Consider the following 15,752-nt stretch of genomic DNA (forward strand, 5'->3'; position numbering starts at 1 on the left):
CAACTTCTGCTTCCTTTGTGTTGGCATTTTAACTCTTGTGTTGTCCTCCGGTCCAATTTGACCCATTTTGAAAGTTTTTCATTTCAGAAATATTCAACCAAATTGCTTTTTATTAAATAATAACATGGATGTACGTTGGACGTATGGAACCACAACGTTCTTCCCAGGAAAAATAAATGATTACTTTCACTGAGTTTTGGATGTTTAATACAATTTTATAGCATTTGAAAAAGAAATTTCAAAACAGCATATTTTGACTAAACTTACAACTTACCGACCGATACCAGTCTGTGATCCACTCAACATCCTCTGAACTATTAGTCAAAATAATTCATAGTTATTGCTTTTTTTTAAACTCAAAAAGTAGGTATAATGTCAAATAAATTAGGTGTATTGATCATGTATAAAAAAAGCGTTGAAAAAAGTGACAAAAACATGTAAAAAAAAAAGCACCTAAAGCAGAAAGTAGAAAAAAGGGCCGAAAACATTTTCAATTTTGACCAACAAGGACAAGAAGTTCATGGTTGAGGGGAAGACAACGCAAGGGTTAAACTCCGGTGGATTTCTGAGGACTATGGTTAACTGCTCCTCAGATCTCTTCAGGGTAAATCCAGACAGCCAGCTAGACTATCTGCCCAATCTGAGTTTTCTGTTGCACGACTAAAACAACCTTTGTTGTCGTACACATGTTCCACCAAAACAAGTTCCTTCCCGAGGCTGTTTTGCAGAGGCACCGTTGCTCCTTCTGGCCCTTTGCGACACCCAAGACGATTGTGATTGATTTAAAGAAATGCCAATAAACCAGAGCATGTTTTTCTCCCATCCCAGAATGCTGTGTGGACTAGCCAGACCCTCCTACACAGTGCTGTGGAGGAAGGTCTGGCCAATGCGAGACTAGTTGCCCTGAGACATTGAGTCAGAATTGCCAGAGAAATTCAAATTCTAATGACACTATGTCTATGTTTCTCACTCTTTGCTTGGTTTGACTTTATACGCACTTAGGTTTACGTCTGGTTTCAAGCTTGAAACCCCAGGTGGGCAATGATCTTATTGAACAACAGTTCTTGAATTACATGTTTTGAACTACCTTCTCCTCAGGCTCGAGCTGCCCGGGACCAATTGCTGCCCGCTCCTGTCTTGGCATGACCTTACGTACAGTCCCGCGAGCTCTACAATTCACACTACGTTTGGATGTTGCCAAAAACATCCGAACAAAAATTCAGAGCTATGTCCTGACCATGTCAAAAACATTTTTCGATTATCTGATGTTATAAAAACGCGGCGAAGCGTCATGATTGACAGCTGTGATTGACTCACAATTGCTTGGGCAGGTGTATGGGGCGGGGCTTGTATATATATTGCCTTCACTTTTGGTCCTGGGAGGGATTGAGACAAGTAGTCCATCTTTATATGCAGTCTATGGTCCGTACCGGCAGTATAAACTCCTTATTCAGATCCAAATCTGCAGTAATAAGCTTCCCAGCCAGCCTGTTCTCTCTCTAACAAGGTAAACTGGGGTCAAATATCCTCTTTTTGTTTACAGCTGCGTGTTGCCCAAAGTGAACACAGAACACAAGGTTCAGTGCTGTGAGATGTGGGGGGGGTGATTTCTGCTTTTATGGGGCAGTGTAATCCTTCCAGTAAAACTGGTCCACGGTAACTACTACAGTACAACTCAACCCTCAATCTGAATGAATCAGAGTTTCCAGATATCCTGCGTACACACACAAACACACACACACACACACACACACACACACACACACACACACACACACACACTGCATGTTCTGCTGGGATGCTGCTCCTTTGCCTTTAATTAATATTCTACGTCTCTTTTTCCATCTCACTCTTTTTTTTGTACAGTTGTAATCACGATATGAAATTGCTGACATCAAGCGAACCCTCTCAGAACCCTCTGAACTTTGTTGCAGACACATCAAAACAGAGAAGAAGAAAAAATATTCCTGCAAGGTCCGAAACTTAAAGCTAAGAGTTCGCTGTTATAGTCATGCTTTTATTGGTCTCTCTTTCAGCCAAAAGAGTAATTCTTCCAGAAGGAGTGCTATCTTGCATTACCATTTATATATGGTTGGAGGACAATCTCTGAGTGCAGCTGGGTTTTTTTGACAGAGGCTTGGGACTGCGATTTGGTCAAAAATGTCCTGGCAATGTTTCACTCAACTCACCTGTCACGTGTGTACACAAAACATTGTAGAAAATGCAGATTCTCTCCGAGTGCAGGATTCAGAATCTAATTTCTTGATGTGTAAGTCCTTATTAACAAATACTGGTCTGCAATGAAATATACTGTAATGGCTAGTGTTAGACTTTTTGTAAACTGGGGTATAGGCCACTCCATGACTGAGAGAGTGAGAGTCTGTTTTTCACAAATCCTTTTTCAGGTTTCAGTCTGTATATCGTAAATGTCACACCAGTTTTTAAGCAGTTGTTATGTTTCTTTCAATTTCATTTATTGCTAATTGATACATTTGGATTGTGATTATATAAAGGTATCTCTCTCTCTCTCTCTCTCTCTCTCTCTCTCTCTCTCTCTCTCTCTCTCTCTCTCTCTCTCTCTCTCTCTTCGGGTGTCGGGGTTACCTGCTGGTCATCTCAGGGGCCAATCACGACACTCATACATCACGTCTTTGTTAGGAGGAAGTCATTAGGTTTCTGCTGCGACCCAGCCTTGACCCCTCTAAAGCTGCATTAAAAACCTCGACCCAGGGGTCAGGACAGGGGGTGTGGCTTGTTACTAGGCTTCAGCCAATCACAGAAGACCTGGGAACCCGGCCAGCACTTTGAGACAGGTTCCAAGGTTTTCTGTGTGTGTGTGTGTGTGTGTGTGTGTGTGTGTTTGTTTGTGTGTGTGTGTATTCTTCACAACAGTCTGTCAGAGCACAAAACCTATTGATTAGGTACTACTTATTCTTTCATGTTCTCTGCCCACAGCTCTGCTTTAACCACACAGATAAATTAGTTTTAGGGGGGCTGAAGGAAGAGAATCATTTTCATTTCAGTGATGGATATAGACATATGTTGGGATAATGTTTTGCGTTGAAATTATAAAATTGCTGTTTTTACTCTTTACTCTTGTGGACTCTGTCTGCTAAATTAATTACTAAATGAATTACCGTGCTATACTGATTTATCGGTGTTTTAAGCCCCCAACGTCTCCTATTGCCTACCAGGCAGCGCTGCCTGGAAGGCATTAGGAGGCAATGGTTATGGTTAGGGTTAGGGTTAGGTGCCTTGAAGCGCTGCCTGGAAGGAGACGTTGGAGGCTTAAAACACCATTGAGCCTTCCTATGATGAAACACAAGGCTTTCTTAAGGAAAGTTATGAAAGGGGGAGAGAGATGGGAAAGAAATGCAGGAAATTGTCACGGGTCAGACTCGAACCCTGCACTTTCTGCATCTAGGCAGAAACCTCTGCATATGTGCGCCCACTCTACCAACTGAGCTTTTCCTGGCCCCATGGTCTGTGTCCTTTTTGAAAATAAAAGGAACAAATGGAGCTACGTTACGTTCAGCATCACGTGTGTTACCATAATAAAGAGTACATTCCGATTTGAACTCAAACCATGGCGTTTTTCTAAACATAACGTTGTAGTATTTGTGCCTAAACTTAACCAAACTGCGACCGTTTTACAATGTTTAAGACGTGTTTTAAACTGCGACTGTTACATTCTGTGGTTTAGATATGAGGATGGAAAACGCTCCTGTGGGTAGAAATAAACGACCTATATCATTGTATCGTTTGGAGAACTTGTTGGTTCAATCACACCATTGATGACAATTTACAGAAATCAATTGTGCAACTCTAACTTTAGCATACCTTCGTCTTTGACATAAACCACCCCAATCTGTGGCCCAATTGGCTTTGGAATGAACAACCCGTTCTCACTCCCAACTCGTAAAATATGGATGCTTGGGCAGTGCCTCTGAGAGTCAGTTGCGACGCAAATGGTGTACGGACTATACCCACTAGGCAATTTCCGTATACTCACTTACAAAAACGCTTGGCGGTCATTCTCTGTGCAAATTTGAAATTAACTAATGTGAATCACTAAAGTAGATATATGAAACGAAAGCAAATATAAACTACACTCTGTGTTTTGGTAAGCCTGGCCCTGAAGCTGTACTGCCACTTTGAGTGACTCTGCAGCAGAATTTACAGAAACTACACAAAATGATCCAGATGAGGCTGATGCTTTATGCTGTAATCTATGGGGTTGTCGCTCTGGGACACATTGCTCTGGGACGCGTCGCTGTGGGACGGGCAAGTCTAATGCTGGGAGGGGAAAAAGTTACAGTATACTCACTACAAAAAACTAGACTACACCACTGGCAAAAAGCACCCTTCAACGTCTGAATCAATGAAAGCAAGTAGTATGAAAGAGCTAAATGCCGCGTAAGGAGGTTGGTTGGGGTGGTGGATGGGTCAAACAACAAAAAAGGACTTTTACCCAAGAGACCGGGGTTGGTGTCCCGTTCTTGTCCTGCGTGTCACAGAAACATACACTGTATAACCCCACCCACCATCTTTTCCTAAACCTAACTGTCCCGTTCTTGTACCGCGTCAGTCATTACGTCCCGACCCAGAGCGTCAAAAGTGAGGTCAAGAGTCTCGACGCTAAAGGAGACTTTTTAGCGTGAACAACAAACGACAAAGGCACATGACCAAGCGTCCTTGTTTTACGCAATGGGAGAGTGAGAATGTGTTGGAATGCAACCCATGAGGGGCGCCCTGGTACAGTAGCTCACCTGGTTGAGTGTGCACCCCAAGTCCTTACCGCAGTGGCCCAGACTTGAGTCCAACCTGCAGCCCTTTGCTGCATGTACTCCCCCCCCTCTCTCTCCCATTGCCTGTCTTCAGCTGTCCTATAGAATAAAGGGAAAAAAAACATTTAAATTAAAAAAAGAAATGAAACCTACGCCCTTGTGAAGCAATGGAATTTCATAATTTTACAAAAAACTATTTTAGCAGAGATTTCCCAGCTGCGGACTGTGACCTCTGAGATCCTTGTAAGAGTGTGAGTGCAGTGTTTCTGTGTCTCATTGTGGGGGACCTGTTGATGTTGAATGGTCCTCACTTTCAGTGGATGATCCAATGTTTGGCCCATGGTTGGGGCAGCTGGGGGTGTCTGTTTGATTGACAGGAGGCATAATGTGGCGCCGGGCATCTCCTTGCCCTCCATCTCCCCTCTTCACCTCTTCTCTCAACTTCCTCTGCCCGGATCCCCTTTCTGGGGGTCAAAGGTCATTCATTAGATTGCCCTTCCATTCCTGATAATACAAACGCATATACACAGAGTGTGTGTGTGTGTGAGGGTTGTAACCGACGCAGGACTCTGCCAGGGGTTGCGAGGGCCGGCGAGGGTTGACAGCTACCATCAGTCTTTAAACAACCCCCAAAACCATCTCTAACACACACACACACACACAGCACCCTCAGGGGTATTAGTGTCCTCACTTTGCCCTGAAAGGGAGTTGCACTGACCGGTCACAATGATGACAGAAAATGTGACGCTCCATCGGTTCAGCACCACAGCCTCAAACTGAACCATTTAACACTGATTAGGTGTTCGTTAAAGGGTAACTTGTTCTGATTTTTTTAAATTCTGGAGCCTATTTTCCCAAGTTTTTGTGTGTAAATGAGTGATGGGAACATTCATGGGAAGTTCATAGGCAATTGCGCACCTTCAATTTACGTCCAGAAAAGTGCTCGTTTTGCCACTGACAGGCTCAGATTATTATTCTAGTTAAGAGTCCTTTTTAACATAAAAACATCCCCAAAATTGGTATCCAAAACACACCAGACTCCATGTAAATAAACATACATTTTATCATCGTAAAATACACTTTATTTAAAGTCGACAGAAACAAGCTAAAACTATGAAAAGCCGTCTTGTTTCATCTTTCCAGTGTTCCAACAACGACCAATTTGGTGTGGTTGAAATAACCTCTTAATGTTTCGATTTACATGTGGAAATATGCTGGCTCTAGATAGAATACATAATATTTAAATGGGGTCTGGTGAGTTTTGGCTATGGTGATTTCAGGGTATTTTCTGGTTAAAAGGATTTTACTCTTTAACAACAACTCTGTAGGGATATTTTCATAATGTTGTTGTTACAATTATAATTTGAGCCTGTCAGTGGCAAAAACAGCACAATTTAGGCCTTTATTTTAATAGGAAAGATGAATACATGAAAGGGGAGAGAGAGGGGGAATGATATGCAGCAAAGAGCCGCAGGTCGGAGTCAAAACCGAGGTGAGCTACTCCGGCACCCGACGATGAACATTTGCCCTATAGGTTTACGCTGCAGTCCCGTTCACGGTTGCTGGTTAAAGCATTCTCGCTCAATACTGGACCAATTCCTTTTTGTTGACATTAGTCAATTAGACACCAATGCATGGGAAAATAGTGTCCAGGTTGAAAAGAAATCTAAATGACCCTTTAATGTTGACATCTTAACGTGTTACTCCACTTAAAAGTCTCTCTTTTGAGTATTGAACAATCCCTGCAGGTTTAAAACATTGCTGTAGAAATGTGTAATTCTGTTCTAAGCGGAGCACAAAGGCTGCAGTTAGCTGGACAGAGGCCGACTGGTAATACTGGGCGGCTCCCAATAGGATTGCATTGAAATGTGTGAATCAGGGAGGTGCTGCTGGAAACAAGTTCACTGTTTGTCTTTAGTAAACAAAGGGAAAAATGTGTTCATTTACAGAAGGAAGTCAGATTTTTGTTTCTCTTTAGATAACAGGTTTCAGTATGTTTGATAATGTGCCACTATTGCTGGTGACCGAAAAATCACCCACTCAGGAATTTTGATTCTGTTTCTGTTCTCGTAAAAAATAGGATCTTAATTGACAAAAACGATGTGTTGATCAGCGTCAGCACCGAGGAAGAGGGGAGGATGAAGATTATAGATTAGTTATTTTATAATGGGCCAATGAATGGCAACTTTAACTTTAGATTCACAATAAACAGTCTGTGGTTTTATGATACAGTACGATACGGCAGGATTCGATTTTCGATAAGACATGATATGATATACTTTACTGTAAATTTGTTTTGGACTCAAAAGCTGCACACATCAATAAAATGCCTTGACAATTACAAAACATACGGTATGAACAAAAATAAAATGTCTTCAAACTCTAAAGAGCTTTGTCTCACCGTTACAATTATTTTAAAGATACACCTTTTTTTTTCTTTCATTAATTTTCGACGAATACGATGAAGCGGCCCAGGGTTTCGACTCCGACCTGCAGCACTTTACTGCACGTCATTCCCCCTCTCCCCTTTCATGTCTTCAGCTTTCCTCTCAAGTAAAGGCCTAAAATGCCCAAAAAATAGTCCAAAAAATAAATACAGTACCTTAAATACATCGCTGATTATCCACTGAACTCTAAAGTTAAGTTTTTAGACACTTATCAGCTTTCTTGGTGAAATTTAAAAGAAAGAATCGATATGTGAAGCTTGAGCCAGGTTTTAGCTTAGATTAGCATAAAGACTGAAAACAGGGGTGTTAAAATGACATGTTTTAGGAGGTTATGGATTAGTGCCTTCTCCAAATAATGCTAGTTGATGACATGACGTTCCTGCCCGCCTGCAGTGCACTTCAGGCCAATAACGACCGCTTGGTCCTCAGCCCCAAGAGCCACATATTACTTTAACTTTCCATGGTGGGTTAGACCTAAGCAGACGGGATATGAGTTATTATTTCCATAAAATTCTCAAAATGTTCAGTTTTTTTAATTCAAGCTGGATGGTTGTTTTTTTGGAAGGTGACGTTTGAAAATGTGTTTCTTTGGAAACGCCTGCAGTCGGAATGGAAAGTGTCACAGCTTTCTAATGCAAGTTCAGAAGGTCAGTTTGAGGCTAGTTGCTCATTACACCCACGAGTCTTTTCATATTTGCCGTTGCCTTTCTTCCTTTCATTCTTAAAACACACACACAATCTGCCACCAATTAGGAAGTTCCCTGGAACAAGTATTGACTCAAGTTCCAGTTATATTCCATCCACACCTCCCGTTGGATGAGAAACAAATCAATTTTATTACCATGAAAGTAATACTACACAATATATTGATATCAGGCCACAAAAAGAGTCAAGGCACACACAACATGATGATTTTTATTCTTAGCAGTGGTGGAGTTTGTATGAGCGGGGGCAATGAACCCATCATCTTTGCTGGAGGAAACACTTCTTTCTTTAGAGAGCTTCTCTGCTCATTATATTTGAATGTTTATGGTTTACAGCAAGAAAATGTGAGCAGTCTGGGAGCACCCTAATCTTTACAAATCTTTATTGGGAAGCATGCATTTTTCAAGCAAATTCCATGAAAGTCTGGTAAGCTGTTGTTGAGATATTTCTGTTTAGACCAAAGTGTTGGACAAACACTAAAAAGATCCCAACTTCTCTCTGAAAAGGACTATACGTTTAAAGTTCAAGTTTGATTGTCATTTTAACCATTAAAGATTCAGCTGAAATGGGACCAGTGCAATAACAACAACAAAACAACCAACAAAAGATAGAAAGACAATACGATAATGTCATACAAACACGTTTAAACAATATAGTATAATCTTTTCCACAAGATTTTTGGATCTTAGTACTTAATTTTACTCACTTATGTGCATTTGAGTAGTGGTTAATGATTCAATATGATACATTAAAATTAAAATGACTGTCCCCTATTGTGGAATTTCTTTTGTGAAACTTTAAAAACACTAAGTATTAAAACATTCAAACGTATACATTATCCAACCAAGCGTGAATGTGAAATAGATTTTTGGTTTTGGTTCATTACAGGTCCCATGGCATGAACATTTCACTTTGAGGTTGTTTTAACATTAATATGAGTTCCCCCAGCCTGCCTATGGTCCCCCAGTGGCTAGAAATGGTTATAGGTTCAAACCGAGCCCTGGGTATCCTGCTCCGCCTTTGAGAAAATGAAAGCTCAGATGGACCGAACTGGAATCTTCCCTTTATGATGTCATAAGGGGAAAGGTTACCTCCCCTTTCTCTGCTTTGCCCACCCAGAGAATTTGGCCCACCCATGAGAGAGAGAGACATCATGGCTTGCAAACGAGTGAAGCATAGCAGTTGGTCAAGGCCACACCCCCACCCTCCACCCTCCACCCTCCACCTTGCCCCCCCCCCCCTTCCTCCTCAATAGCATTTAAAGCTACAGACACAGAAATGGCACGTCCTAAGTAAAGCTCATTGTGGGACTGGCTCGCAGTGGCTGTAATTCTGCACCAAGACTGGTGTGTCCATTTTGTTTACTTGAGGTAAGACTGAGACCACTACTCTATATTCCTTGCAGGCAGCTGTGGCCTTGGTAGTTAAATGAAAACTACACAAAATGAAAAAAGTATTTACAGTACAGTATGCTTCTAAAAATCTAATTTCATTAGCTTTTCATCAGGCATTCACACACAATAATCACTCCGTCAGGACAGCGTGTACAGGTCATGCACCCTGTTGAGCAATGTTGAGTGACGTTCTTCTGTGGTTGCACAGCACTGCGTGGATTGTCTGTGTTCAGTGTGACAGTTTGATGAGCCATTAGTCGACATAATTTATCTGTGTTCACTCAGTCTGCAGACTCTCTGTCTGCAGGGGCACGTGCCTTTGTCCTGACTGTTGCACGGGGCAGTGCTTGTCACGCACATGCACAGATATATATAAATACGTATACACACAGTCATACAACACTGACGTAAACGATATGTTTCTGTGCTAAGTAATTATGACATGGCATGGTGTCACAAAGTGTGAAAAGTTCAAAGGTAATGTAAAGCGATGAGAAGTCAGGTCAATGAAAGATGCCTCATCTTTAATGACTTACATATTTTTATGACCCGGGCCACTGTAAAGGACTCAGCCTACATGGGCCGCACGCTCTTACTGGGTGAGCTAGAGGTCAACCCATGCAATCAATTTTTAAGCATGTTTTCTTAAAAGTATCGTGTTTTTGATAGCATGGTTTATGTGTTTTTCCCAACACATACTTACACTTAAACAACAATACAGTTTGATATCCAAAGACTCCCAAAACGAAACATACTACCGTTCCATTTACTTCCACACAGTGGCATTTTAATCATGTGACCATAGCCATGTGGTCGTTTTATTTATCGTAACGGCTGCAGTTTTAAACACATAGTAAATGTTGTGAAACAGAACTAATTAAGTTTAAGCAACATAAGTACTAAGGGTTAGTAAAATATCAGGGATTGGCTTAAAATGAGTCACGTAAAACTAATAAAATGAGGATGTTACAAGATGTAACGTGATGTCAAGGATGTAACTGCGCCACTGACTTAAAATTGATTAATTTCAAAATGCCAGTTGGCTTTACGTTTCACACGGGACTTAAACCTGGGTTTAAGTCCTGTGTTTGTTTGACCTATCCACCAGCCCAACCTTGGAGCTCTTAGACTTCTCTCTCTTTCTTGTTTACTCTCGCAATAATTACTACATCCAATGTATGTGAATATGTTTCTTTAGCTGCCAAATGCTGCAGCTGATCGCCAACTTTGTCCAGCAAAATGTTTTTTTCTTCAAACAAGGTTGATTTCAAACGGACGTGGCTCATACAGAGGCATACACCTTTGTTTTACAATCTCGCAGCTATTGGGTAGTCTACCTTGGATGGTTTAAACATTATGGCTAATAATCAAAATCCTTTTTTTTTTACTTCTGGAACCAAACTGTTGAGCTCTGTAGTTGATATAAACATATTGCAGCTTTAGAGTAGGGACTAGAAACTATAGGGAGAGATCGGGCAGGGGTCATGGCGACGACAGATCTTCACAAAATGTTGTATGCACTCAGAAACTTGGTGGCTGTCTGGACACATTGTCAAGTTTGTTGCAAATGAAGTTAGGGCTGGGCAATATATCAACATTATATTGATATCGTGATATGAGACTAGATATTGTCTTAGATTTTGGATATCGTAATATCGTGATATGACTTAAGTGTTGTTTTTTTACAGCATTACAGTAAAGTGATGTACTTTTCTGAACTTACCAGACTGTTCTAGCTGTTCTATTATTTGCCTTTTGTCCACTTAGACATTACGTCCACTTTACTGATGATTATTTATCTAAAATCTAAGTGTGAAGATATTTTGTTAAAGTCAACCCTAGAATATCGCCGCGATATCAATATTGAGGTATTTGGTCAAGAATATCATGATTTTCTCCCTATTGCCCAGCCCTATGTGAAATCAGTCTTTGGGTTGATTTCAGATGGATGACGGACATGCATGTCTACAGAATTTTGTGGTAATATTACTAATCATGTCCAATGTCCAAGCAGTAATGAACTGCATTTATCCTTTAAGTCTTTCTTAAAGCAACACTATGTAACTTTTCCCTCGTCTGTCTCATTGGAACTACAATAACCTCCTGTTAGTGAATTGATCTCGTGTTATTAATGTTGTCACTGCTGCACAACCAATTGCCCCCCAATTTGTGACAATAGTTCTACCTAAATTACGCAACATACTGCTTCTGAAAATGTCCGCATGACGTGCCTTTTTTGGACAGTTATAATAATAATAATAATAATTTTTATTTGATATAGCACCTTTTACAGAGTCATAAAGTGCTTCACACAATAAACATTTTTTAAAATACAGTAGGATCCAAAACAGTAAATAAGCAGGCAGAAATAAATAAAATACCAATGAAGGTAAAAGATTAATAGACTAAAAACCCAAAGTTACAAATATGAGATAAAAGCGAGTTGAAACAAGTGTGTCTTTAGCTGCTTTTTGAAAGCATCAACTGCAGAAGGTAAGTTAATAGGAAGGGCGTTCCACACAGTTGGAGCTAGCACTTCAAAGAAACGGTCACCTTTAGTTTTCAAACGAGTGCATGGGACCACCAGTAATCCCTGGTTAGAAAACCTGAGGGACCGATTAGTAGTGCATGGATGGAGCAGGTCTGAGATATAAACAGGTGCCGGACCAAGCAACACTTTATGTGTAAGAACCAGAACTTTGAATTGGATCCTGAACTTGATCGGAAGCCAATATAACAAGGATAAAATAGGAGTGATGTGCGACATCCTGCTGGACCTGGTCAACAGCCTTGCAGCAGAGTTCTGGACTAGTTGTAGAAGGTCCTGGGACGACTTGCTGAGACAGGTGAAAACGGAGTTGCAGTAATCAAGCCAGGATGATATAAAACCATGAATGATCATCTTTCAAGTTAAGAATGCGAAACAACGACTCTAAGTTTAGCAATCTTTCTCATTTGAAAGAAAAGTGTGGGTTAGTGATTTGATATGTTGGTCAAAATACATATTATGAACAAATATAACACCAAGACTTCAGAGTTTGGATCCATAAGAAGAAACACTAAACACAAAGCAACTTAATGGACACAACATATATCATGTTGACAGTATTGGGTTTCTCCTTTTCAATGACCACACCTGCTTTGAAAAGAAAGAAAAGAGGAAAACAGGTGGAGCAGGACGGAGGGTAAACTCAGAGGCCAGAAAGAAAGATAAGAAGCATAGAGTACAGTCAATGTTAGTCACATTTAGGATTAGGGTTAACCTGTCTGAAAAAGGCTGCGGGGGTTGAATGTAATGTCATCTGCGTCTTGTGTTTTTGTAGTTTCGGCTCATGCAGCTCTCACTTTGTCAATGTTGTAACCGGTCTGTTGCTCAACAGCTGAAGCCGCTGTGAAGAGAAGCGAGGAAACACTAAAGGGGAGAGGCGAAAGGGCTTTATGTCTGGGCGGAGAGCAAACTCCCAGCTCGATAAGAAACGTGAGAGGTAAACATTGACCCTATGAGTCCTATTGCTGCTTGTCCAGGTCCATCTTTCACTGGAGAAACTACACAAACAGCAGGGATGCACTGATAACTCTCTTTCACTCCAAGCAGTAAACTTTAAGTATCGTCTGATAACGAAGACTAGCCCCCAGGCGTCACAGTTTCTTTGCTTAACGTTGTTGGGCAAAAATGTTCCACATATTCACCTTTCTTCTTCAGAACAATCTCTGTGAAAGAGTTCTGAATATTGTACCTTTTGTTATCAGGTGTTTCATTTTTAGCAAATTCTCCGATTTGTTGTTTTGTGCTTGCTGTTAGTATTATTACGGTCATTACTGTAAAGAGTTTTAATTTGATGAGCTTTTTAAGTGCATGTTTCTGCTGTTGAATGTCGATATAGTCAACATCCCTTGTGAGAATGCTAATAATGATTGTCCTTTTCAGTAGTAAAGGCATAAGTAGTAGCGTGAACTTGGTATAGGCTCTTGGGAAGGAGGTCAAGATAGAGTTTTGGGTCCTCTAAGAACTTTGACATTGGAGACTGCTGTTCACATCCCAACAGTCATTGTCAGTTTCTTTTAACCATGACCATAATCTTCCCCTAACCTTTGCCAAGACGTTTTTGGTTTCGCCAACAGCGTGGCTCTAGGGATTGAAATGTTGGTGGCTCGATGATGATGATCTCAATGAATAATACAACAAGAGCAAAGCATGTAAACTGCTGTTTGTTTATTCAGAATGGAACGGATCAGAAATGGATCTGAATGAAGAAACGTAAAAAAATAAAACTCTACGCATTTCTCTGTGAGGGCTTGCCTCGCCCTCATGCTTGGAGAAGTAACAAAAGAGGATGATGAAGGCTGACTATCATCTCTTCTGCCACGGCGAGCCTGCTTCATGTGTCTGTTCATCATCCAAGTCCCTGTTTTATTCGCTGTCATAGACGAGCAGCGTGCCGCACTTAATGCACTCGACAAAGCCGACACATATGTTGTCACTTCCTACGACTTGTTTAAAATGGTTCCATACCTCCGACTTTACTTTACTAAAAAACTTATTGCTCAAAAGTAATTCTCCTGTTTCTGTTTTTCTTTACATCCTCAAGCTCCATGTTGCACTTAAGCTACACCATACAGCCCCGCAGCCCTGGTGTGATGTGTGCGAGAGGAGGAGACTCTGCGCATGACATGTGGCATTTTGTAACTGTAGGCCTGGCCCGAGGATAGTGGCGGAAAATAACGGCCCGGCTCGGGTCGGGCTCGGGCTCGGGCTCGGGCAGAGAATCTAAACTCTACTTTGTCTTGACTTAAACACTTTGATCAATATTGAATGGATGATGGATCATCATGGAATTTGGTACATTTATCCATTGTCCAGTGGATGAATCCAAATGACTTTGGTGATCCTGTGACTTTTCATCTTGGGAACTGAAAAAAGGGGTCTTCACAGGTCCTCACTGTTCGTAGTGACTAAGAACAAACCCATGAGTAAATGAGAAAGGCACTCCTTCCCCCGCTCAACGAACGGTTGTACTCGCCAGCGGGTGAAAGTTAACCCTAGATTCACTCTCGTTCTGGAACAAGCTTTGTCCACTTGGTGTTCTGCCTCGCTATATTTGTGTTTTAGGGTTAGGGTTAGCCTGGTTGCTACGTTTTCTTTTTTTAGAGGTTGACACCCAGAAATGTCCCAAACACAGCAAAATGAAAAACTAAGAGAAAATACAGGCAGAGGGCAGCGTCTCTGCAGAGAAACAGCCACACACTTCTAGTGGGTTATAAGTGATGATTGAGAGGGATTATTTTTGAAGGAGTCTACTGTATTCATTGTTTTTTTTTGGAACATCTTACTAATTGTGCTTTTTAAACTGCTGGTGTTGGTCCAGTGTGCTGATCGTTTCTCCCCAGTTAACAGTGAGCAGCTCCAGTGGGCAGTTGTGCTCCAGGGAGCTGGGAAACGAAGGATGATGAAGCAGTAAAACCACAAAAGAAGGTTTTACTTCAGTATAAACAAAAGAAGAAAGGTAATACAAGATGACCCGTCTGTTAATGGCTAACTGGATCAGTACACATGTAGACACACACGCTGCCCTCCTGCACTGGCTTCACGCAAATCTGTAATCAAACACATAGATGTGCACATAAAACGGCATTTGTACACAAATGCATTACCAGAAGAGTGAAATGGCCACTGCACAATGTCATTTTCCAATTAGGTCGGTTTAACAACCCTCCACTCTTTAAGACAAATTCATTTTGAACTTTCCCATTTATCCATGACATCATAGAGAACAATATTCAATATATACTGTAAGTGTTTTTTTGTAGATTCTTTAAATTAGTGGAGTATAGCTCTGTTCTCACATTTCCAGCTGTATTTTACATCTTTGCAGAAAACAGCCTTTCCAGGATCAAAATGTAAATAATTGGTTTTCATTTATAGATAATGTGCAACACGGTTGGTTTCATATTTACAACTTTGAACACAGCTTTATGATACCATAATGTCAGAGAACACACATTCATGCGTGTGTGTGTGTGTGTGTGTGTGTAAACACTTTCCAACAACTGTCGCTCTGAACATGAAGTCAGGATATTGAATCTCTCGGTGACTCTCACTGTTAATAAGATCCATACAGCACGTTTCCTGTCCATCTCAGCCATAAACACACCACCGGCTTGCTAACATACGGCAACATCATGATTGACTCTACATGATGCCGGCTATGTCCGATTTAATGAGGCGTGAAACAAACTGCAAGAGGAGGGGAGAAACGCTTCAAAACACTTCCAATTATAGATTGTAGAGATCGGGACACTCAAAAACACAAAATTTGAAACTACTACTTTTTTTTTAAACAAATTAAAGTTTTAAATAAAATTCCGGTATAGATCTTTTGGTTATATATCACCATTATGTGACCCAGATAATAGAGTAA

This window comes from Perca flavescens, chromosome 6 (genome assembly GCF_004354835.1).
Source record: "Perca flavescens isolate YP-PL-M2 chromosome 6, PFLA_1.0, whole genome shotgun sequence".
In the NCBI taxonomy this organism is placed as follows: Eukaryota; Metazoa; Chordata; class Actinopteri; order Perciformes; family Percidae; genus Perca; species Perca flavescens.